This window comes from Corvus kubaryi, unplaced genomic scaffold (assembly GCF_017639235.1).
Source record: "Corvus kubaryi isolate FWS band 111438036 unplaced genomic scaffold, C.kubaryi_AGA036_p1.0 37322, whole genome shotgun sequence".
NCBI classification, from domain to species: domain Eukaryota; kingdom Metazoa; phylum Chordata; class Aves; order Passeriformes; family Corvidae; genus Corvus; species Corvus kubaryi.
Window position 1 is genome coordinate 6,314,890 of NW_024581101.1, and position 22,252 is coordinate 6,337,141.

The 22,252-nt window shown below is 43.9% G+C and overlaps 2 long non-coding RNA genes across 2 annotated transcripts in view; one reads left to right on the forward strand and one right to left on the reverse strand.

The window, feature by feature from the left end:
• The first annotated feature begins 966 nt into the window (after positions 1-966).
• LOC121665285 lies at positions 967-16,033 on the forward strand. Its single transcript, XR_006016316.1, has 3 exons — positions 967-1,365; positions 3,443-3,569; positions 15,949-16,033. It is a non-coding gene; the product is annotated as an uncharacterized LOC121665285 (long non-coding RNA).
• The window catches only part of LOC121665283, a 38,399-nt gene continuing 28,387 nt past the window's right edge, over positions 12,241-22,252 (reverse strand). The window contains exons 4-5 of the long non-coding RNA XR_006016315.1: positions 19,494-20,665; positions 12,241-19,461 (exon numbers count right to left, since the gene is read on the reverse strand). This is a non-coding gene — a long non-coding RNA (uncharacterized LOC121665283). The remainder of the gene's footprint in view (positions 19,462-19,493; positions 20,666-22,252) is intronic.

The following is a 22,252-nucleotide window of genomic DNA, read 5'->3' on the forward strand; positions in this document are numbered from 1 at the left end:
GACCCAGGAAGCCTCCTCATGCATGGTTTGCCTCTGTCAGGCAGGGAAAAAAGTGCCAATTTGGCACAAAAAGAAAGATACCGTGTTCCAGGCTATTGTCTGTGCATCTCAAATCTTACTGACACTGCAACTCCTTGTCAAAAGGAATGAGTATATTTACTCTGGAAATCAGAAAAATTGGCTTGTCTTGTTGGAGGAAGGCCAGTGGCACAACACCCTAGTCATGCTTCCTTGAAATTCCAGGTGTTCAATACAGCACAGGATGGTGCCTATCGAGCTCTGGGTGGCAGCGCAGCCGCTGACGTGACTGGGAGAGTGAGACTGGAACGGGACACGAGGCACGAGCAGCTCTGTGCTCCAGTGGTGGAGGCTGCTGAAGAGGAGTCAGGTACTGCAGCCTCCTGGTGTGCAGTGGCCCGTGCAGGTTTAATTGCCTCTGTCAAAGTACATCCGCATAAGCCAGAAATCTGCTTTACAGGTGGGTCGGGCTGGTGTAGAGTGAGGCTGGCACAGGATGTGCTCCAGTGCGTGCGGAGAGGAGCAGGAGCAGCGGGGCAGGGCTCACCTCGCTCAGTACAAGTGGCAGCAATCCCATAGGCATTGTCAGCTGTGCTTCCCCCTGGACTGAGCAAACGAGGAGGAAGGATTTCATTTTGCTGAACAAGTTTTTCCCCTATCTAGTTACAAAGCAGCATCTGCACAGAGCAGAATGCCCACAAACCTCAGGATATGAAGAATTTAGCTTCTAAAGGAAGCTTTAAGGAAGTTAGTACAGGTGACTGGCAAAAACTAGGATGTGGTGTTCCCATCTAAATGACTCCACAAACAACTGCAGTCAGCCATGATTCTATTCCTCTTAAGACCTTGACATGAAGTGAGATATGATTCTGAGAGGACTGATGGTAAAAACTTCCTTATCAGATGAATAGCAACCGAAGGGTCTCACAGATTAATGAATAACAGGATCTGACAAACGACTGCAGCAGGATAATCAACAAATAGCTGAGCAATTAGGGCAAAATGTTCATAGAATAGATAAAAGGTAGAAAATGGTAAATAATCAACATGAAGAATGGTGAGTAGGGGCTCAGGTAGTATATCATGGGCTCCCAGGAAAGAGCGCACCTTGGGCTGCGAGTGGGATGGATCTGGCACTAGCACAAATAAAGGCATTTCCATTGTTTATTAGTTCAAGTGAGTTCTGACAATGTCAGGCACCTTCATCAATCACAGCCAAAGCTTTGGAAAGCAGAAAAGCACTAAGCCATAAGGAAAGATGTCTTTACTTTTCAGATGACAGAAAGGAGTGAGTGTTAACCATCACCAGACCTGGATCAGCACAGAAACAGGGATCTGCTGTGGTGGGTAAGAATTGCTCTTCCAGCTGTGTTGTGCATCAGTGTTGCTGAAGCTGGGAACAGGGCTGGGTGGTGTTGGGGTCTTTCTGTTCCGCCCACGATGCGTGCACAGTCTGCATGCAGTGTGGTGTTGCCTGTGTTTCACACTTAGAGCTGTCAGGGATGCTCCCTGAGATACCCACATCTTCTCATTGGGTTGCACCCTCTCTGTCAGAGCAAAGCACTTTCTGTGGGCAGGGCAGATGGTCAGTGGGGTAAAAGCAGTACTGGGCAGTAGCTTGGGCTGGAGGTGGAGCTCTCTGGCCGGCATCCCCGATGTGTCTGAGTTCCCCGGTCATCCACGACTGGATATGTACAAGGATGGCTTAAAGCTGCATCAGCCTCACTTTCCCAGAGCCAGTCATGCTTTCCTGTGGCTGGAAGAAAAACACTAGCTCATCCAACAGCTTGAAAGTCCTTATGTTTTATTTCCTTTTCTCTTCCTTCCATTGCACAGTCCCATCCACTTTAATTTAAAAGTATTGCGTTCCCCCTTTCCTGAGAGGCCGGCGTGTGTCTAACAAGCAGTGTAGACACAGCCATGCACTATTGTTCCTGTCACCTCTAATCACACAGCCATCACCATCATGCTAAATCCCTTCCTCCCTCCTGCCTTCCTCCGGATCACACCACATCCTCCCTCACCCCTCACGGCAGCCTGCGCTGCTCTTTGTTTCTCCATCTTCGGCCCTCCCCAGCCTGCCCAAGCAATCCAGCAGCTCTGAAGGGGAAAACTGCCTTGTTATGGTGGAGGGTCTTTTTCCTCTCAGAGGAACTTGTTTCTTCTGCCATGAGCTAGGATGTCTTGAGAGGAAGCAAGCTAAAAACGTCTTTGAGCAGCCTCTTCTGTTCTGCCCTCCCGGTGCAAGTTGAAAATGAGAAGAAAAGGGGTGGGGGGGAAGATTAAAAAAAATAAAGAAAAAGATCTTCAAAAAGGAAGACTCTTCCAGAGCCCAAACAATCAACGGACGATAGGAGATCAGGACTGCAGCTCCTGCCGGACGGGGAAGCCCTCGGTGCGTGGCCTGGGTGATGAGCTGAAAAGCTCCCTGCTCACGCTGCAAACAAAGCCTGGGCAGAGGGCAGAGGTAAAACCAACTGGGACCCGGCCTTCTAATCAGGCCCACGCTGTGAGCTCATAGCATTAATCCAGCGCCGGTGACACCGAGGCAGGAGGCCGGCGTGACCCCGAGCCCATCCAGCGCTAGCTCACACTACCCCGTACTGCTTGTTCCATTTAATAAACTCCATTGATATATTTAATAAAGACACCTCACACTTCCACAGTTCCATGTGTGACCTCTTTCTGTTTGCTACCAAAAACACAAAGTAAGAGAGTCAAGGATCATTAGCTGACGAGGCAAAACTGCCCCTTCCCCTGCTCTTCTATTTTTCTTGTGAATATCAGGTGCTTGGGAGGCAGCGGTTGCCTGTAATCCTTCCTGTCTCCCTTACAGAAGGGACAGACTCCTGTGAGAGCTCGGGAACAAGTTATAGCAGAACTGCCTGCAGTTTGGGCAGCTCCAGCCCCGCTCCTGCTTCAGTCAGACTCCTCGTGCCATAACTCCTTTCCTGCCCAGAGGCTGAGTCAATGGGCCTCAGAGAACCTGTAGGCTCTGGGTAATGCTCTCAGCCCATCTCTGCCCAAATTTTTGGCAAGGAAGAAGGATTTGCAGCCACCAGGGACCAGGAGAAAACCATTACCACCCCTCAGTGAACCTCCTGAAGGTCCCTGGCTGTGCTGCACAAGCCAGGGGACTTTGGCTTCTGGAAAAAGGTCATCTGCCTCAGCAGAGAAGAAAAAAGATGGATCTGTACCTCTGTAACTTTTTCTAGGCAGGCTAAAGAAAAATGTGTAGAAAAAAATGTATGGTTTAAAACCTAAAGAGTCAAGGAACAATTTGGTAGGTTTTAAGTTTTGAGCTTTCTGGGGGGTTTTTAATTACTGTTTTATTTAGTGGTTGGATTTTTTTTTTTTTCCTGCATTAGAAGTAGTGTCAGTTGTCAAACAAGACTCTGGATTGATTTGGTTTTTTTATGTCTAGCTTTCAACATCCTCAAAGGCATCTAATTGTTCAGGACATACTGAGTATCTGCACTTACAGAAATCAAGCCTCGAGTGGAACTCCCCTGAAAGCCAGGCACCGGGAAGCCAAGATTAGTTTTCGGAAAGTAAGTGGTTTTCATTTTTTGGTTTCTCAAGGACTCTTTCAAGGGCCAAGCAGATGGCTGGGAGATCTACAGAATGGAAACCTGTGGTTCTAATGGGGACACAGAAGTGTGTGTGGAGGGGGTTGTTTGTTTGGGGTTTCTTTTAGCTAAATTGTCTTTTTGTTTGACAGTGATTTATGCTATTTATGCAGCTGGAATGCCAGTGCATTTTTTTCGATGTGGACTCCTCCTTTTCCACAAAGGACTGAGAAAATTGCCACACTAATTCTAGGAGCTTCCCAGCAGCTCTGAGGCATAACCAGAGGAGCAATTTCCAACTTAAAAATACAAAGGCAAACAACAGAAGAAAAGCACTGTTCAGTTCAGAAAGCAGCTCTGGCTCCATTCTCAGGGAGGTTCAGTGGAGATGTGGCTGGGTGTGTGTTGAAGCCTCAGCTGGTTTTTCAGGAGCACTGGGGGCTGTGTTGGTCACCTCTGTCTGGCAGAGGTGACCTGCCTGGGAGAGGCTCCTTGTCCCCGAGGTGTGAGGGCTGTGGCAGAGGGAGGCAGCGGCTGCTCGGGGGTCCCCGTGTCCCCAGCACCGAGCCCCGCTGCCCCCAGGGCCTGGCGAGCCCCAGCCTTTGCACCCTGCTAAGGGCAAGCAAAACCCAGAGCGGGGCTATCAACTCCTGCCTCACCACTGGGCTGACTGACCTGCCCTGTGGCGTTAAGGACATAGTGCTGGTCCTGCACCTGCACGGGGAAACTGAGTCACAGGGTAGGGGTGGTCCCTTCCTTGGGGAGCTCCACGTGTTCCCGGGGATCCTGCGCCCACTGAGCATGGCTTTCACTGGGGAAGTGCACAGACACCCCCTCATGTTTGCATGTATTTGCTGGATGGCTGTCCCACACATTTTCCTTGCTAGCCTGTCATAACCATTACTAAAATATGCTTATCTCATATATGCAAATAGCAGGATATTTATAAGATTCTTTGAAATTTCCATAATTGTGCTGTAAAAAAAATCTCTTTGCTTATCTCACGAAGTGTTGTAACCACAGTGTTACTTTTATTGAAATCCAAAAATCACTCAGCAAAATAAGAATAGTTAGAAAACTGTCAGGTTTTTATATTTTTGAAATAGAAGGGAAAGAAAGTGAGCAAACCAGGCTTTATTATTTTAAATTAGAAACTTTAATGCTCACCAAAAAGGATATAAACTGTAAATGTATTTTAGCAGTTCCTAGAGAAAAAGGGAGAGGTTTTAATAATAACATTGTGTGCTCCTATATCATTTCCATTAGAAAAATCTTGGAGCACTTTCAGCTTATTAAAGAATGGAATGCCTCAGAAGGCTCTTGGGAGGTACCATAGAAAAGTAAAGTAACAAATATAAATCCACATTATTCTCCATGCTGTGATTACCTGGAACTTCCCAGCCATCCTGGGAATGCACAGCTCCCTGTCACAGCTCGGGGCTGCCAGCCCCTGGCAGGGACAGGAGCTGCCCATGGCTCTGTGAGGGGCCCCACTGCTCCAAGCTGCTCATTTTGTGGGTGAGAGAACCAACCCATGGAAGGATTTTCCCAAATCTTGTGTCCTGCCCTGTGGGGACACACCAGGAGCTCTGCAGGGATTCCTGTGCCTCCTTTGGGGAATCCTGAAGGTTCTGTGGCCTCACATGAGTGGGTTCCTCACCAGGTTCCTCACACAGGAATATGTCGAGGCAGGCTCCAGTGAATCATCCTGGGAATGATGTGGAGAGGACAGAAAAATAAGATATTAACCTAAATTTAGCAAGAGTCATAAAATGTTCACTGGAACAACAAAAGGAGGAAGAGAGGCTGTAAAGGTAGGGGGTATTCTCTGTTCTGATGAAGAAAATAATATTGAAAAGTCCCCGGTGTTTAATTTCAGGAGATACAATAGACCGAGCGAGTGCCCAGAAGAGGAACAGCGTGTTAACATATCTTAGATAAACAGGAGCCAACTTGTTACCCTGACAGAAAAACGAGAGAGCCCATCAATGCAATGGGGGAGAATAATAAATTAAAAACCAGATGGTTCAAAGATGTGATTGCATCTTCAGCTTCAGCAGGAAGGAAGAAGGGGAATACATATGTTTTGCAGGCAGACCAGGAACACAAAAGCTGGGAAAAAATACAAGAACAGGAGAGGCAGGCTCATCATAATGAAATTAATTAAAAGAGCAGGACCTCAAGTTATTTTAGGTCCCAGTGGTAGAAACACCAGAATTCCAAGCTTCATTCTTCATTTATGCATAAAGTTTCCTGTTTCACCCATGCTCAAAAAAGGACCTCTTCCTTTCTGAGCTAGATAGTGAGTCAAGGCAGATGGGAATTATTCTGAGCTTGGAGAAAACAAAGAAGCACAAATTAATGGCTTACTGGCAGAAAGGCAGTTTAAAGCACTTTGCCAGAGCACATTTTATTCCTACATTTATCCTACATACATATTTTTTTCTTTAATTCTGTTCAGCACAGAAATGCATGACTAAGCAGAGATACATATCTGCCTTGTGCATAGGCTGGAGGGAGCATTAAAACAAGGAAAAAGCAGACAAAAGGAAGGGGGAAAAATCTGTAATGGCTGGTGCAATGACTTAACAACTTGCTGTGTGTCATTCAGCACACAGAAAATAGAACAACCCCATCTTGCCAGCCTGAACTCATCTCATCCCATCATTTCTGTGTGGGTTTATATGCATCTGCCTGCATTCTGTCACACATTCATGCACATATGTACATGCACACCCGTATCTTACTGTTCCACATGCAGAAGCCCTGATTGGGTGTGGAGGAGTCCTCATGGCCGTGGGGACCTTGGCCAAAATCCCGCTTCTGCCATAATAGGAAGTTTTGACGTTGGCTTCAGAAGTGGCAGGGTTTTACTCCAGCTTCCTTTGCAGCAGTAAAGCTTTAAATCTGCAGCAAGGCTCTCCCTTGCCCAGGATTACATTCATCCATTTCTGTGAGAAATCTGGAAATTGTTTAACTGTGCAAATTTATCATGCATAAACAATTGAAGTTATGATGTCGATAATATTTCAGTCTTAATTTGGCAAAATGATGGAGGCAGAAACTCAAACTGTACCTGTGCTTGAAGAGTGTTGATTCTTTCATAACTATTAACTCTCAAGACCTCAGTTTGATATCCCTTGGGAACAGATTCCCTCTGCGCTTAGCGTGTTAGGAACAGGAGATCAGGAGGTGGAGGCTCAGTTCTTGCTATGAGACTTTCAGCTGCTTTCTTAGATTCCTGTCACCTCTTTTCCCCTTGTGTAAAATTAGGATAATGGCATTTCTTCATACGACAGTAGCGTAAAGCATTCATGTCTAAAATGCTCAGGTGGAAGGTGTTACACACTTCAGAGATTATTGTTTATTACCACGATTGCTATTACTGATATTTCTGAGAGTTTTGCTCTCACATATGTAATAAGGGTGAAATATTATGAACATTTTGCCTGATTTTGAACTTAAAACCAATTTTGTTCTGAATTAATTCCTTTGAATAGAATTATTCCTGAACTACATCAACTGGGGACCAGCTGCTGACCTCAAGTGTCTAAGAACTACAGATAATCACGGATGAAAAGAGACAAAAATACATTTTATCTAAGAAGTATCTAATGTTGTGATAGAAACTGAAATTAAAGTATAATCCAGAGAGAGAGAGAGAGAGAGGGAGAGAGAGTATTCTTTAATTAAAATCAGCTACCTCAAAAGATGGATTTTCTCAGGAGTGAAATTTGCACTGTGCTGAAGGCTTTCCACTTAAATCCTTGATGATGCAAGGAAAAAGAATTCTCAGGGAGTAATATTGGCATTAGCAGATAGCCACATGCCACTGCACAATAAGGAAAAATCTACCGAGAAAAAGACATATGGCCAATAGAATGGAAAGATGGACAAAACAGGAAACTCCCAGAAACACAGACACATGATTATTCAGCAGCAAATGAATAGTTAGGCAGAGGAAGAGACCTGAGATAGAGACTTGAAGATAGAGGAAAAAAAATAAAACCAGAAGCAGCAGAGATCAATGAAAACAATCAGCATTTTATGTTAAAAGGACCGAAAACAGGGCTTTAGATAACGTGTTCCCAATGATCCATCACCCCTCCCACCACCACTGCGGCAACTCCTGCCATGGAGCTCCTTGCCATGGAGCAAGGCATGGAGATTGTATGGACCCAGCGTGGGAACAGCAGGTGAGAGGCACAGCATTGATTTGGGGTGGTTCTGGGGCTGGGCAGGCAGGGCCTTCCCCAGCCTGGAGAGATGATGCTGCTGCTGCTGCTGCTGCTGCTGCTGCTGCTGCTGCTGGCAGCGGGTGCTGCAGGGGAGCGCTGCCCACGGTGCCTTGGTGGGAATCCCGCTCCCTGCCCGCGTTAGCTGCCATCACAGATGGCTTCCTGCAATACAGAGAAGGCTCCTGGCAAGGCAGTGTGCTGGATAACTCTAGAACTGGCTGTGTGGAAGTATTACCTCGCAGCAGCACCCATTCACCAGCATTTATTCCATTGTGTGCAGCAGAGGAGATTCGAGCAGCTACTTCACACTGGTTTCCTCGCACATGCAAATCTCTCTCGCATGAGTCTTGTCTGACAACCAGGTGGGCTCTGTGAGAAGTGGTTCTGCTGCACTGAGGAAAATGTATCTCTTTTTTTTAAATCTTACTTTTTTCCTTCCTTTTTCAAATAAAATATTTCAGGGCTAAAGTGGAGGAGCTGCTGCAGTGGTGTCACATCTCTGGAGAAATGGGCAGGGGTGTGGACAGCAACAGAGCACCTTCCCTGTGCTCAGGGCACCTTATTGCCAGGGAGAGGATACACATAGCTCCAGTGCCTATAAATACCTTACAGCTTTGCTCTGTGTGATGCAAATGTTTTTGTAGAAAGGGCCTAAACCCAAATTGTTAGTCTAATATTGGCCACGGTATTGCAGCCAGGCAGGATGGGATATGTAGCAGGGACTTCTTAATGTGTCAGATTAAAAAACCTGTGCAAATCTTGGCTGAGTTCAGGTTCCCAAAGAGCTGATGTGGATTCAGGACAAATTTCAGTTCAAGCAGAAGGGTTGGCTAATCACTAAAATACATCATACAGGTAATCTGGCTCACAGTCCCAGACCTTTAGAGGTATTTTAATACCCACAGTACTCCAAGTGCTAAAACAGCTTGGCCAAACTTGGCATTAGCTACCAGCAGCTCCTGAAAGGAAAACAGAACTCGCAGCAGTAAAAGAGCGAGGCCTTCTCGGTGCTGTGACTTACATGGGAAATCAGTGGATCATCCTGAGCTGAGCTCCACGTTCCCAAAGCTGTGGTTTCCCATGGCAGCTCTCAGCACTCCTCCCTGGCACAGCCCTGCCAGTCCTGTGGCACAGACGCCGCGGTGCCGCGAGCCCCCGTGAGCGCGGGGCTGGGCGCTCGTGGGAGAGGAGAGGAGAGGAGCTGAGTCCAGCCATGGTGGTGCATGCTGGCGAGCAGTGTTCACATATTAACAGATTTCCACTCAAACTGGCAAATAGGAATGTCTATGTTAGAAATGCTGTGTGAAAGCCAAGGCAACAAAAGTCAAAATGTGCATATGAGAATATGTGGCACACACAGTATATGTCACAATGTTTACCATCACTTCAAAACATGCACCCGCCCACAGTTCTTCACTAGCAGCATCCTGGAACTTCTCCAGTTGGGATTTGCTATATGAAGCAAAAGTCAATTAAAATCAGCCATTATTGTACAGATCATGAGATCCATAGTACGAGATCCCATACTCATCCCAGATGCTCATTAATAGCAGTGTGCTGTAAACAAGTCCAGGACAATTGCTTGGGGTTTGTATACTTTTCTGATTGCTGTGTTTGCTCAGTTAACATATAACATTTTTAAATGGGTTGGATTAAAATTTTTAGCAAATATCAAATTCCCCAGAAACACAGTTCTGTTGCATTCTGGAACTGTTTCAAATGTAGGTCAGAGTCAGTAAGTATGTTTAGCTAATGAAAACAGAGGCGGGGGGAGAAGGATTTGGGGAAAGGGAAATTCTGTCTACCCAGATTGCTAGAAGAGCACCAGCTCGCCCACCTCCTTCAGCAGAGCCTGCTGCTGGGTGAGGTGTGGTGACTCATCTCTGCATCACACGAATCCCACTTTTTTAGCCTGGAAAGTCACCACCTGCTAAAGGCCTGGTGTGCTTGGTTGGGTTCTCTCAGTGTCTTGAGGAGTTCTTCCATGTAGTTGGGGAAATGTGATGTTCCAGGGAGGTGAACAGTGCAGTCCCCAGTTCAGAAGCTCACGTGCCTGTACAAATCCAAACACACATTTGTTTGTGAAGAGTTACTGGGCTGATTCAGAGAAATCCATGCAAGAACAGCCTGGAGCTGAGATCATTCTGCGCGGTGGGTGGAGGCTTCCAGTCCTTCAGGTCGAGCTGAGCACCAGCATCCATCTTCCAGCTCGCAGGTAAAACCCAGAATTACAGGTGAACCTGACCCTTCATTCTTGCTCAGAAACAAAGCACTGGCAGGGCTTTTTCAGTCAGACAAAACATCAACTCAATATGAAACAAACATCTTTGTTTTGGAAAGGGATACCCCCACCGCTACACACACACAAATGCACACACTAATTTTTAGGGCTGTTTTATAAACAAAAAATCTGTAATTAGAGCAATTTTATTTGCAATTAGCATGGATAAGTTGTTTGCTTTAGTGCCAACATCTGTAGCAATGGAAGTGCACTTGCTCTTTTGTTTTCAACTCTTTCACTACCTCTTTAGTTTCAAGGTGAGATCAGTATCTGGAAAAATGATGTAATTTATGCTGTTATCATTTTATGAACTTCAGCAAATCTACTCCTGATAATGTATTATAATTATACTGGTAATCAGAACTGGATTTGAAAATGTAGGAAGCCTGGTGCCAACTGCCACTGTGTGTCTGACCAGATCAGAAAGTGAAAACAACAGTTACTGGCATTTATTGTCAGAGGAGCTTCAACTGCAGACAGATATGGACTGCAAAAATTAAATGGTTGCTCATTTCACATGTATACCTAATTTCTGTGGATTTTGAGGCCGGCATCCTAACCTCTGTCATGCTTGTTCCCATTTTCTTCTCAGTTTTCTTTTAAGACAAGCTTCCCTACTCTAAAGCCAAATGCAGTGTTCCCTGCTGTGATGGATTCCTTCTTTTTCCTTCCTAATTGGAGCCATTTCATCAGATCGAATTTTGACAAAGATAGTAATTGTCATCCAATTTTAAGGCAATGACAAGATCAATATGAATTCTCAGATGACAAGTATTATTACTGGGTGAGCACAAAGAAACAAAGAAAACGAAAAATCCATTTTCCAGGGATCAAAACAGAGGCACATGCTTGCCTTGATCCACGTGTATGTGAATCCTGTTACAACAATAGAGGCTGTGCCTGTGGATGGATGGGATAGAACAGATGGCCTTTGCCAGGCAAATAGTGCAGGAAAACGAGCACCCAGTGCTTTAGTACATTGCAGCTTGGGTAATGTAGGAGTCAATTAACTTGCCACCAAACAGGCTTACAGGGAAAATTACCCACAGCCCCATCTCAGAGAATTCTGCTCCTCCTTAACATTTTGTGCTCCTTCTGTTCCCCAACTGTCAGGAGTAAATACCCAAGAAAATCCTATTTCTTTAAGGTAAATATATTCAAAGTATATTTATGTAGGCAGAAGTACTTGATTATTTTTATAACATTGTTTAAATGAGATGATCTGATTAGTTAATGGCCCAAAGGGTTCAGACAGAGTTCAAATAAGGATCTAAAATGTGTAGCAGCATCTTCAGACGTTTTCTGCACCATGTGGTTTTGGGAGAGATTCTGCCATGTATGCGTAACTTGCCAGATACTGTCACTTTGTTTTAGTAGGTTCAGCCTGCAACAAGACATTTCTTCAAGGCATTTGACCCTCAGAGGTCAGCTCTTGTTCCATATTTGCTACTCAGTGTGCATCCAGGTTCCCACTGCAGGGCTGCTCTGCACATGCTCATCTGGCTATTGAACCAGACCTCCTGCTTTCCCACCCCCAAAGCATTAAATCCAAGGAATTAGACCCTGCATGGGTTGGTTTTTTTCTTTTGCAGTATTTATATTCAAAATACATTTTAACTGAGGAAAGGCAAAATAATACATGGTTGTCGTACTAATTGGCAGCTGCTATGGGTAACAACCATGACAAGTTTCAGCTCTGTCCACTTCAACCCAGCCAAGTCATTAAAGGTTTCCAGGCAGAGAATTGGGTTATGAAACTCAGTATATGCTGGTAGCTATGCTGGTGCCCCTGCATTGCTAAGCACATTCTCAACCATCCAAATGCAGGTTCAGTAGGATTATGATCCGTGGAGGAAGGCCTCAGCCAAGCACTGAAAAGATGTTTGTGAGCCTCCAAAATATAAATAAAATATTTACAAAGAGAATAATTGACTTTTGATGTTTACTTCAGGCTATGGTTAAGCAGGCAGTGTCTGCACTAAGCAATGCAGTGACCACCTGCCACAAATGCTGTGATATTTGACAGATCCTTTTTTGCCAAGAACTATAATTCCTATTTAAATCTAAATAGAGGAGCCATGAATGCAGATTTCTCATCACAAAGACGCTGATGTTAATCCCCAGTACAGAAAAATAAGAAAAGCCAGAACGTTTTATTGGATTTTATATGGAAGATAATTAAACAGTATTTCTTCTTTACTTGGTATACAGCATCCCATCAACCTTCCTGCTGAAATTTGTTTATAAAGAAAGCCAGAAAGTTTTATTACATTTTTATGTAAAAGAAAATTAGCATTTTGCGTATTTGAACTTACATTAGAATTACAAAAAGCGGGTAAACAAAAAATGACCAAAGAGCGATGAAAATAAACAGGAAAGAAAAAAAGTAAAGAAAGCATAACACATACTCATACACACAATTTCATATTCTAAGCATGCAAACCAAATAAATGCTTGTGTGCATATGTATGTATTGTATACATTCATACCAAGCAGCTCTGAAAACCTAAGCTCGTGAAAGTGAGGAAATGCTAGAGCTAGGCCCTAATTTGGCCTTTTTGATTGTGTGCACACGAATGTATGCTGGGGTTTTTTTCCACACACACACCCCACAGAAGGTGGTGCAGTGTAGGCAGAAACTGGCTGTGAGAATGATGTAATCTCTCAGAGAGCTGCTATGCAGGAGCCTGTTTCTTTTCTGCCCACAAGCCAGTTTGGTATTTTGGATGTACCCAAGGAAGTTCTCTTAGCATGTTTCCCAGCAGGTGGGTGCTGCCAATCTGAGGCTGTACGAGAATATGTCTGAGGGTGCACTTAAAGCAGGCTTATTAATGGGGGGCAGGGGGGGAGACAGGGCGGGCTGTATCCAAGGTTGCATCCTCGGCATTTAAGAATGCTTCACTTCAGCCTGTGCTGCCATTTACTGCATTATGTGATGCATGTGGATTTTCCAAACAAAAGATGTTTATGAGGAGAGTATATTTTAAGATCCCTTTCATGACTGCACAGACCCCTCTCCAAGCAGATGGCCTGACAGTTGCAAGAAAACTATTCATAAGCCAGAAGTAGCATTTAAAATTCTTTTTTAAAAAGACAGTTTGTTCTCCACGTACATTTTAAGCAGGTACTAATTCTGTCCATGGCAGCACCTTCCCCGACCCAGCGGCAGCAGCGCAGCCCAGGCTGCCTTGGACCTGCGCCCTCCTGGGTGCTCCCACCACCGCCCCAGGTATGGGCACCACTAAAACTCCAGTTCCACTGCTGCTAACTTGGAGTAACATTGGAGGTACAGCAGTTTCCCTTTTATACCCAAAATAGGTGGTATCCACAGCAAAAATATTTGTTTAGAGTATGTAAGGGTGTGGAAACAAGAACTTTCCAAGGACGTGGATATGTTTAATTCCATTTTCGTTTGCAGCCTTGACTGTTACCGAGCTGTTGTTGATGATCTTTGGGGAAAATAACCAGCTGAGAACAAAATCAGTAAACCTGAGCCACTTCACCATTACTAAGTTCATGTATTCTGGGAGAAATCTGAAGCAATGGCTTCATACAGCTGCATTTGCTGACCCTTTTAATTGCCTTCTACAGAACCTCCTTCTTGAAGGAAACGAGCGCTTCCATATCATGCGCTTGATAAATAAATAATGCCATCCCTCTGGAGACAAAAATTCCATCTCTAGCACAAGGACAGGGACTAAGCGTCCTTCCACTTTGGGGAGATGGTTTGTTTTTGCTTTTCCTTCACCTCAGGAACTGGGGCTTATTATTTGTCACATCAAACACATTTAGAAATATTTCTGAGAAATTTGCCTAATATCCTGCAGCAAGGAGTTGCAGGGTTGATTATACACTTCACGGATGTTTTCAGCATTTTTCCTTCACCTTTCCATGCATATTTGTGCTTCAGAGAAAACAGAATAAATAGCCCCTTCTCTCTGCTTCTGTTATATCATCTTTTACCCTTGTGTTTGGTAAACTAAACAATGCTAGTCTTTCTAATCACTTTTTTCCTCTCGTGTTTAATCATCTTTGCTGCACTTTTTTGCTGCAGAAGTACATACATGTGGGCATATACACCCTGGAGCAATCAAAGTCTTCTAAGAACAGGTTTTAAGGCTTCATAGAGATTTGCTCTTTGCTCCCAAAACAATCCCTGTTCATCTCATTCTAAATTCACTTTTAGAAACAGGGTCCCCTGGCGCAGGTGCTGAGATGTGTGTGCAGATGGGCAGGTTTAAAAGTGAGGAGCAGGACAGGGAGGGCGGGGAGGCTTCACCTCATGCTCAGCCCAGTGAGCACCAGGGCAGCCCAGACCTGCTGCAGAAACAAAGCCAGAGACTGGACCAGGGTTAGAAATACTTTGTGCTGTGTGAGGATGAGCCTTTCTAAGGCACACCTTTCAGACAGAGAATTTGTAGATGGTATTGTCTCATCTTCCTGAGGCTCACCTCCACTCCAGGCTGCCTTTGTCCTTCACTCACCCTGCAGAGCACTGCAGAAGCTCTGTGAGCAGTGATGGTAAGAGTAGATCTGGTGCTGCAGCTCCACTCAGCCCAAAAGAGAACATGAAGGAGGAATAAAGGAAGGTGAAACCTCGAGGAGAAATACTCTCTCCAGTTAGGACCAGGGTCCTCATGGACATGCAGTCAAGGAGGCGGGCGCTTCTCTTTTGGCAGCCTTTTGTTCTCTGTCCTGCAGAAGCTTTTTGCTTGTTCCTTTCTAGATCCAGAATCTCTGTGTATTATAAAGGGCAGAACTTTTCCTGGGGAAACACAGCACACACTCCATTGGGGGAGTGGACTGGCTGTACATATGTTAGCTGAAGACCAAGGCCAAATATGTTTTGGGTAGGATTCCCCCAATCTAATTTGAGCCCTCCTACTTTCCTTTCACTCTTAAAATCAAACTGAATACACCTTGTCCTTGGGAAGTTCTTTGCTAATCCTGTTTGTAGTTTTAAATGCTATGTAAACATTTTCATTGTGGATTAATACACTGCTTCAAAGCAGTGGAGATTTTAAGATTGCCATTAATTCAAAGAGACTTCTGTTACTATTACGGTTCTTTTGGAAACTTCATTTCATTCAATGCGCTTTTGAAGGCTTTGCACTAGAGTGCTAAATGAATGCTATCAAAGGCCATATTAAAGGGGATTGTATATAGTTGACCAGGGTTCATGCCAGGGCCTAGTTTTAGACAGTATCTTACATTGAAAATATGATTCTTCAATTATACCTTCTATTGCAGAAATGAAATTACCTTGAATGCTTGGTGTAGGAGGCTTATTTCTTAGAATACAGTAGTAAATGGTCAAATGCTTCCTCACAGTAAAACATATCTGATTAAAAAATGAGAGAGAGAGAAAAATGTGAAAATCAAAATCAGTCATAAGAGCCCTGGGATCAGTGAAAAGACAGCTTAGACAAAGGCTCTGCATTTGAGTAGCCCAAATAATTCCAGGATTGTCTGAATGCTTCAAGTAGGTGTCTAAAGAGCCTAGTGTTCTGCCAGCTGATTCAGGATGCTGCAAAGGGGGATCAGAGGGCCAAAGTGAATATGCAGAAGCTTTTAAACACATTCCCACTATTCATGGTAATCAAAGTGATTTGCAAATACATCTTCTTAGCAAGACTTAACATCTTTGAGATCACAATCGTAAAAAATAATTGATACAATTAGAGGTATGAAGCTACGTTTTGTGTAACTGCAGCTATTCACATTTATTACATTTCTAAGTGTTTTCTTGTCTGCTTTCCCAACTCATAATGTACATCTGATTTATTTGGAGAATAATAGCGTTGCAGTCCTTCCCTGTTTTTTTTTTTCTGCAATGTTTTAGGTGTGGCTTCACCGTGCAGAGGGTCCAGCCCTGCAGGGCCACACCAGGCCTTGGCCAGCCTGCTCCGGCAGGCAGTGCTGGCACCTTGGGCTTGGCGTTGATTGAATTGAGTGGCTGCTGCTGCTGCAAATACACACAACCTACTGTGGAGCTTCCAAACAGCCTGCCTGCCTAATTCCAGGATTACAGCGCTTAAGGACAGGTAAGGATGATGAACAAGTGGAAAGGATCTTATGTCCTTACATCCACAGGGAGTTTTGTGCCTCTGTCCCGTTGGCATTACTCATGTAAGCCTCTCATTCATCCACCTTGGGAAGACTGATTTGCTCAGCCTTTGGTGTTCTGCTCAGGTTTTGATGTGCTAGCTGAGGAAACTCAGTGATTGCTTGTGTGTTTGGGAATTAGTTATGAATTTAGACTGTATAAAGCAATCTTGTGGACTCCTGCTTCATTAGTAATCCGATCTGCTAGCCACTGCACTGCCTTAGTTCACACCGCGGGTGCCATCGCTGGAAGGAGCGGACACTTGTGTGCAAGGTGGGATGTGGACTTTCACCAACTCTTTGCATTAAATTCCTGCCATCCTCCTCTTATGAGGAGGGCAGCTTATGATGAGAGGCCAGAGCACAGAGAAGTGTTGTTCTCCCTGCTGAAAACTTGCCCTATGAAAAAGAGTCCATTGATTTTCTTTCCCAGAGAAAGCGAGTCAGAGTGCAGCGGTCTGGCTTGCTGGGCATGGACGTGCACCCTGAGAGTCTCATTCTCCTGCTGTCTTCAGAGACAGAGTAAAATGCCCCAAGAGCTACAGTCAAAAAGCAGAACACAGGAGTGGTTATTTTCTTCTTTTCACCAGTCTCCTTCTTTTCTTATTTGTAAACTAATTAAAATCGTTCTTAGGAGTATACAAAGCAATTTGATACCCTGAGCCACCACCTGTAGGAATCTTATTGTTTGGTAAAAAAGGAATTATTTTTGTTTTCCAGAAGAGACCTGGATAGGACAAAGAAACATTTCTATATTGTATGCATTAGCAAGAAGGATTAGACAGGCTGTAATCTTGGTCAGTCTGACTTCTACAATTATGGAAAATTACAATGATTGATGTTAGTTGCAATTTATCTTATTGCACAAACTGGTACAGGATGAATCTTCCCTTTTGAAATACATATTTCACTAAAACTAGAATACATATGAAGTGATTTCTTTTTCTTTCTTTTCCCCATCAGATTGATAATAGTCTGTGTAGGAAAGGGCTGAAAAACACAAAAAGAAAAAGTTGGAGCTATTTGAATTGTCATGGCAATATCCTAGATTTTTCAAGAAGTTTGGTTCTGTTTAGCTAGTCACTTTAATTTTCCTTCACTAACTTGTCTCCATTCTCTGCCACAATGATAATTCTTTATATGACTGTCAGCCCTTTGCATTGTGACAGCTTAAATTAATGTTTTGATATTTCTCTCTTTGTAAGAATACAACAAAGAAGACAACTGCCAAGGATAGGACAGAAACTATATGACTGCAAAACAGACACTGCGCACCAATAAAGCCAGAAGGAAAAATGTTCATGTTATTGCCTTGTTAATAAGCTTTTGAAACAACTCATCCTGAAGTCGTTGAGTTCCCTAGGCTAGTATGGCCCTTGTGCTTCATCTGGGTTGTGGGAAACTTCTTCCGGGGGACCTTGGACATTTCTGGGAATACTTCAGCCCGGTGATGTTGGGGTGGTTTAATACCTCAGGCAGGCTCATTCAGCCTCTGGTACTGCACTAACCACAAATGTAAGCTGTGGTGGATTAGCCTGTTTTACCCTCATAATTATTCCACTTCTGCACAGTGGAAACCCTTTTGCAAACTAATACATGTTCATCTCATTTTTACACACCACCTCTCCAAGTGTTAAGAGGATCAATAACAGGAATTCCAAAAGGAAGGTGCAGGAGGAGTTGGAAGGATTTGATTTGGCACTTACAAAAGAAATGATGAAAAGGAATTGTCTTAAGATTTTGTGGAGGTTTATACCAATCCTTATCTAAGGTTCAAGGCCTTTAGCAGTGTCGTTCCTGCTCTTAATGTATGCTTCGAAAATCCCAACCCATCTGGCATTGCCGTAAATGAAGCTTGACTTCAATGAGCATGGTGTTTTTCAATGTTCTTTAAAAAATCCTTTTAAAAAGATCTGAGATATTCAGATGCAGTTTAATGTTTCAGTATAGCTGAGGATTTCATTATTACCTTCTCTCATTTTTATCATTTTCCGTCTGTTTTTCCTCTCCCACATTCCTTCAGGACCTGGCCTCACCTGAGAGATGAGGAATTTAAATGAAAGTAGAACAACAACAAAAAAAAAATCAATTAATCCATTCTTTGTGGCAGAAGCCACCAGATGATGCTGTTACTCTTACAGCTTCTTAGCATGTGAGCAAGATTTCAGTTTTTGAAGGAATGTTGCATTGTTATTAGCTTAGTTTTACAGTAATCCTCCGAGAGAAGCTACCAGCAGAGTGTTTTCTGCTGTATTCTCTGTAGGATGCAGTTCTTGGGACAAATTACTTTCCTTGGAGTTAAATGTGCAGTGCCATGCTGCAAAGTAGTGTGCTCCAGAAGGAGGAGGATCTTCTGTGATCACTGCAGGTACCACTGTTACAGGGTAAAAATAATAATTTTTTTTTTTAAATCATAAAATGGGTTTCACTTAGGTCAAAGTCCACATTACTTTCTGTTTTACCACCAGATCAGTGCCAAACCCCCGAATTCTGTCCCTGTAGAGAAAGAAGCGAGAGTTGTCACAGATGGAACACACTGAAGAAGGAAAGGACACTCATCACTGCAGGTGTGCTGGGCAAAGTCCGAGAGCCATAAGGAGTGCACTGTTTGGATCTCAAACCATCCCCTGACCTGTGCCTCTCCCTCTTTAACAGAGAGCTGGTCCCAGAGAGCTTCAAAGAATAGATCAAAAGTGTGAGCTGTACTATTTATCTCAATGGACCACAAGTGCTGAAAGCTAGAGATGAAAAATTTAACATCAGATTTGTCAAATATTTCACTGCTGATGGGATCATTTTAGCAGAAATGACCAATGGCAGTGCTTATCCATCAAATTGAAGGTTTAATATAAAAAATAAATAACATGGGAGATAGGGCTTCTACTGGATGATTCATTTATGCATTTTAATTAAAACACTTGATTGTTTAAATGCAAATGAAGCAAACTCAGAAATGCCAGCGCATTGCATCAGCGTGCTGAAATCCCAGCGGCAGCAGGGGCTGGGTTCGCTCAGGTGTGAGGATGGTAGTGGAGCATACGGGAAAGTTTCACTGTCTCTGCAGAAGGTATTGCCACCAGCTGCTCCTTACTCTGCTTCTACCAGCAGGAACAGCCCCACAAATGAGAGCTCCTGCCCCAGCCAAGCTGGGCCTGGACACTGATCTCAAGCTGGGCAGTTGTACTGAGGGGCACATGCCAACGTTCAAACAGTGCCAGAGCTGAACAAGGTAAGATGAAACCAGTCTAGACTGATTTCAGTCTAGAGACTGATAGATGAAACCAGTCATAGCCCTCCATATACCTGAGATTATCTTTGCCCCAGGATTTCCAAGCTGGACCACCATTTTATGTGAAATAAGTTCTGTTTATTTTTTATAGCTCTTACAAGAAAGAGCAAGCAGGCAACACACAGAAACCAAGCAAGCCCATTGCAGAGCTGGTGCATCCAGGCTTCGCTAAGCCAATTAAGCAATCGAATAAAGGCCACAGCTGAAATGGACTCAACAGATCAGTGAAATCAAATGGTGAAAATTAATATACTAGGAAATTAAATAAAAATTATAAAGTTGAGACTGAATTTGATTTGTTGGTCTTAGGCTGGGGATATTTACAGGGAAGCTGTTTCCTTTGCAGTCTGATGTTTGTGTCCATCAGGTGCAAGGTTTGTGCTGGTTTTTCACAAAAGAGACCCTCTAAAGCAAAGCGTCTGACCTGTTCCACTTAAGGAGGAGGTACAGCCACCACAGTGCTATCAGCAGCTCTGCTTCACTATTTTCTACCTTAAGTCTCCCTGTTGTAACAAGTTATTAGCTTGCTGTTCTGATTTTCCCTTTCTAGCATAGAAAACCTTCCCATAGAAGTGACACAGATGACAGCCAAATCAAGCAGTAACAGCCTTGGGAAAAAAAAAAATAACAAATGCAGAAGAATCTTTCTAATTATATGCAAGATTTACAGAATTTAGTGTTTACTTTTAGGGACCTGTATGTAGTGCTGTTTCTCCATTATAGAGTGCAAGTATGCGAGTGTGTCTTTGAGATAAGGCAGTATCATCCTGGTATAGTGAAAAGGAAATGAAAAGAAAGAGTTCAAAATGCTTTATATTTTGGGATCTTCACTTGTGGTGTTGACAGCAGCTGCAACAAAGACTCAGGTTGAAGACAACTTACAATTCATGTTGAACATCTCCGTGGCATTAGCACAGCCAGTAACAAGTCTTTTACCTCTTTCCCCATGGATTGTACAGTCAGGAGAAGGAAAAGCTTTATGTCCAGAAGCTGTCCACGCTGCCTGGGAATGAATGTGCTTTTTTCCATCTAGATCCTCACTTCTTGCAGAATCCTGCTCGTGGTGACTAGGCCCAGACCTGGCGATGGATGATGTCGCCCATGGAAGCTTTGAGCCGTGTGGTTACCAAGAGGAGGGTTCAATGTCTGCCAGTCTCGTTGCAGGCTGCTTGTCAGAGAAGCAGAGATATGGAGAGCAGGCTGTGGAAACTTACCCTTGCTTCCTGGCTTAATAAAAAATATTGAGTGGATAGGACAGTAAAATACATAAAAAACAAATTCTTTGTGAGTTCTTCCACAGCAGTTGCTTCTTCACCTTACCTTGGGCACTGAGTGCAGGTAAATTCCTGTCCTGTCCCAGATTAAATACTCCTTATTTTTTGTCCTGTCAGGCTAAATTTTGCTCATAATTAGGATTTTTCTAGGTTCAATTCAAACTGATTGCAAGGAACCTTTGCTCTAAAGGAGCAGATTTTCCTTTGAGCACAGGTTGGACTACCCTTGGGTCCAGGGAACTGGGCTGCAAGGTCTGGGCTGCCATTTCCTTTGGGCCAGAGGAGAGGGCACCTGGAGCATCTCCTGCTCTCACCACATCCTTCAAGCACAGTGTGATTGACCACTGGCCAGGGCTCACCACCCACCGTACCCAGGAAAGCCACATCAGGTTATGTCCCTGTCCTTGGCTGGGGTCTGGAACTAGGTGGTCTTTAAGGCTCTTTCCAACCTAAACCATTCTGTGATCTAAGAGCTGGGACTTTGACAGGAGGCGGGAGAGGGGAGGAAAGGACTTTTCTCACCGCTTGGGTTGGACACCCCCAAGGCCGTGTAAATCCCGAAGCCCGTCTGTGCTACGGCTCAGCTCAGAGCATGCCAAAGGCTGCTGAGGGAACTTCTGTGAACAAGTCTTCCCCAGCATGAGAGGTGAGCTGCAGGGCCAGGCCTTCTGTTTGGGCAAAACCCAACAACACCGTTGAATTCAAGACATAATTGAGGTTTTGGCAAAATTGCAACACAGCTGCCCAAGGTCATCTCCAGTGAAAGTAGCCGAGGAGGTTTACACAGAAGATGTTAATTGGATTTTCGTTTTCTCTTTAGAAAGGTTTAGAGCTATCGGATCTCACCCCAGTACAAGCTGCATGAATATGTCCAATGATATTGTGAGCTGATTATTGTTCATTCTTAACGGCCTTCCATCTCCGTAACAACGGTATTAGCATTAATATTGTGCCCAGGGCTCTGAATATGGATACTAATGGAACTCAATCAGCTCTTAAAGAACAAAGGATCTCTTTTACATGGCACCCTGTGACTGTCAGAGGATTGGATTAGCAACTTGTCAATCCTCCGGTTCATAGTGCTTTTCTGATGCACTCTTGAATGCTTGGGTAGTACGTGGAATTACATTATCTGAAAAATTAATACAAAACATTAAGTGAAAGCTATGTGCTATTCCCTCCTGACCTGATTATTCTAGATTATTTAACTAAGTAGCCAGCATACTCCCTAATTTAAGTGCTGAATTTCTACCACACAAAACGTTATCTTTTCTCATAAAAGAAGCCCACAAAAAGAGCAAGCTCAATTGCCAATTATGCTTCTTCCATGAAATCTCTTCTATCCCCTTCAGGATAGGTTTGGGTAAAACTATAACTGCAGTGGATAAGGAAGATTAAGAAAAGATGTAAATGAAAAATGTTATGTGTTGGCATCTGATTGATCCATTTGAAAGAAAGAGGAGAATTTGATGAGATGG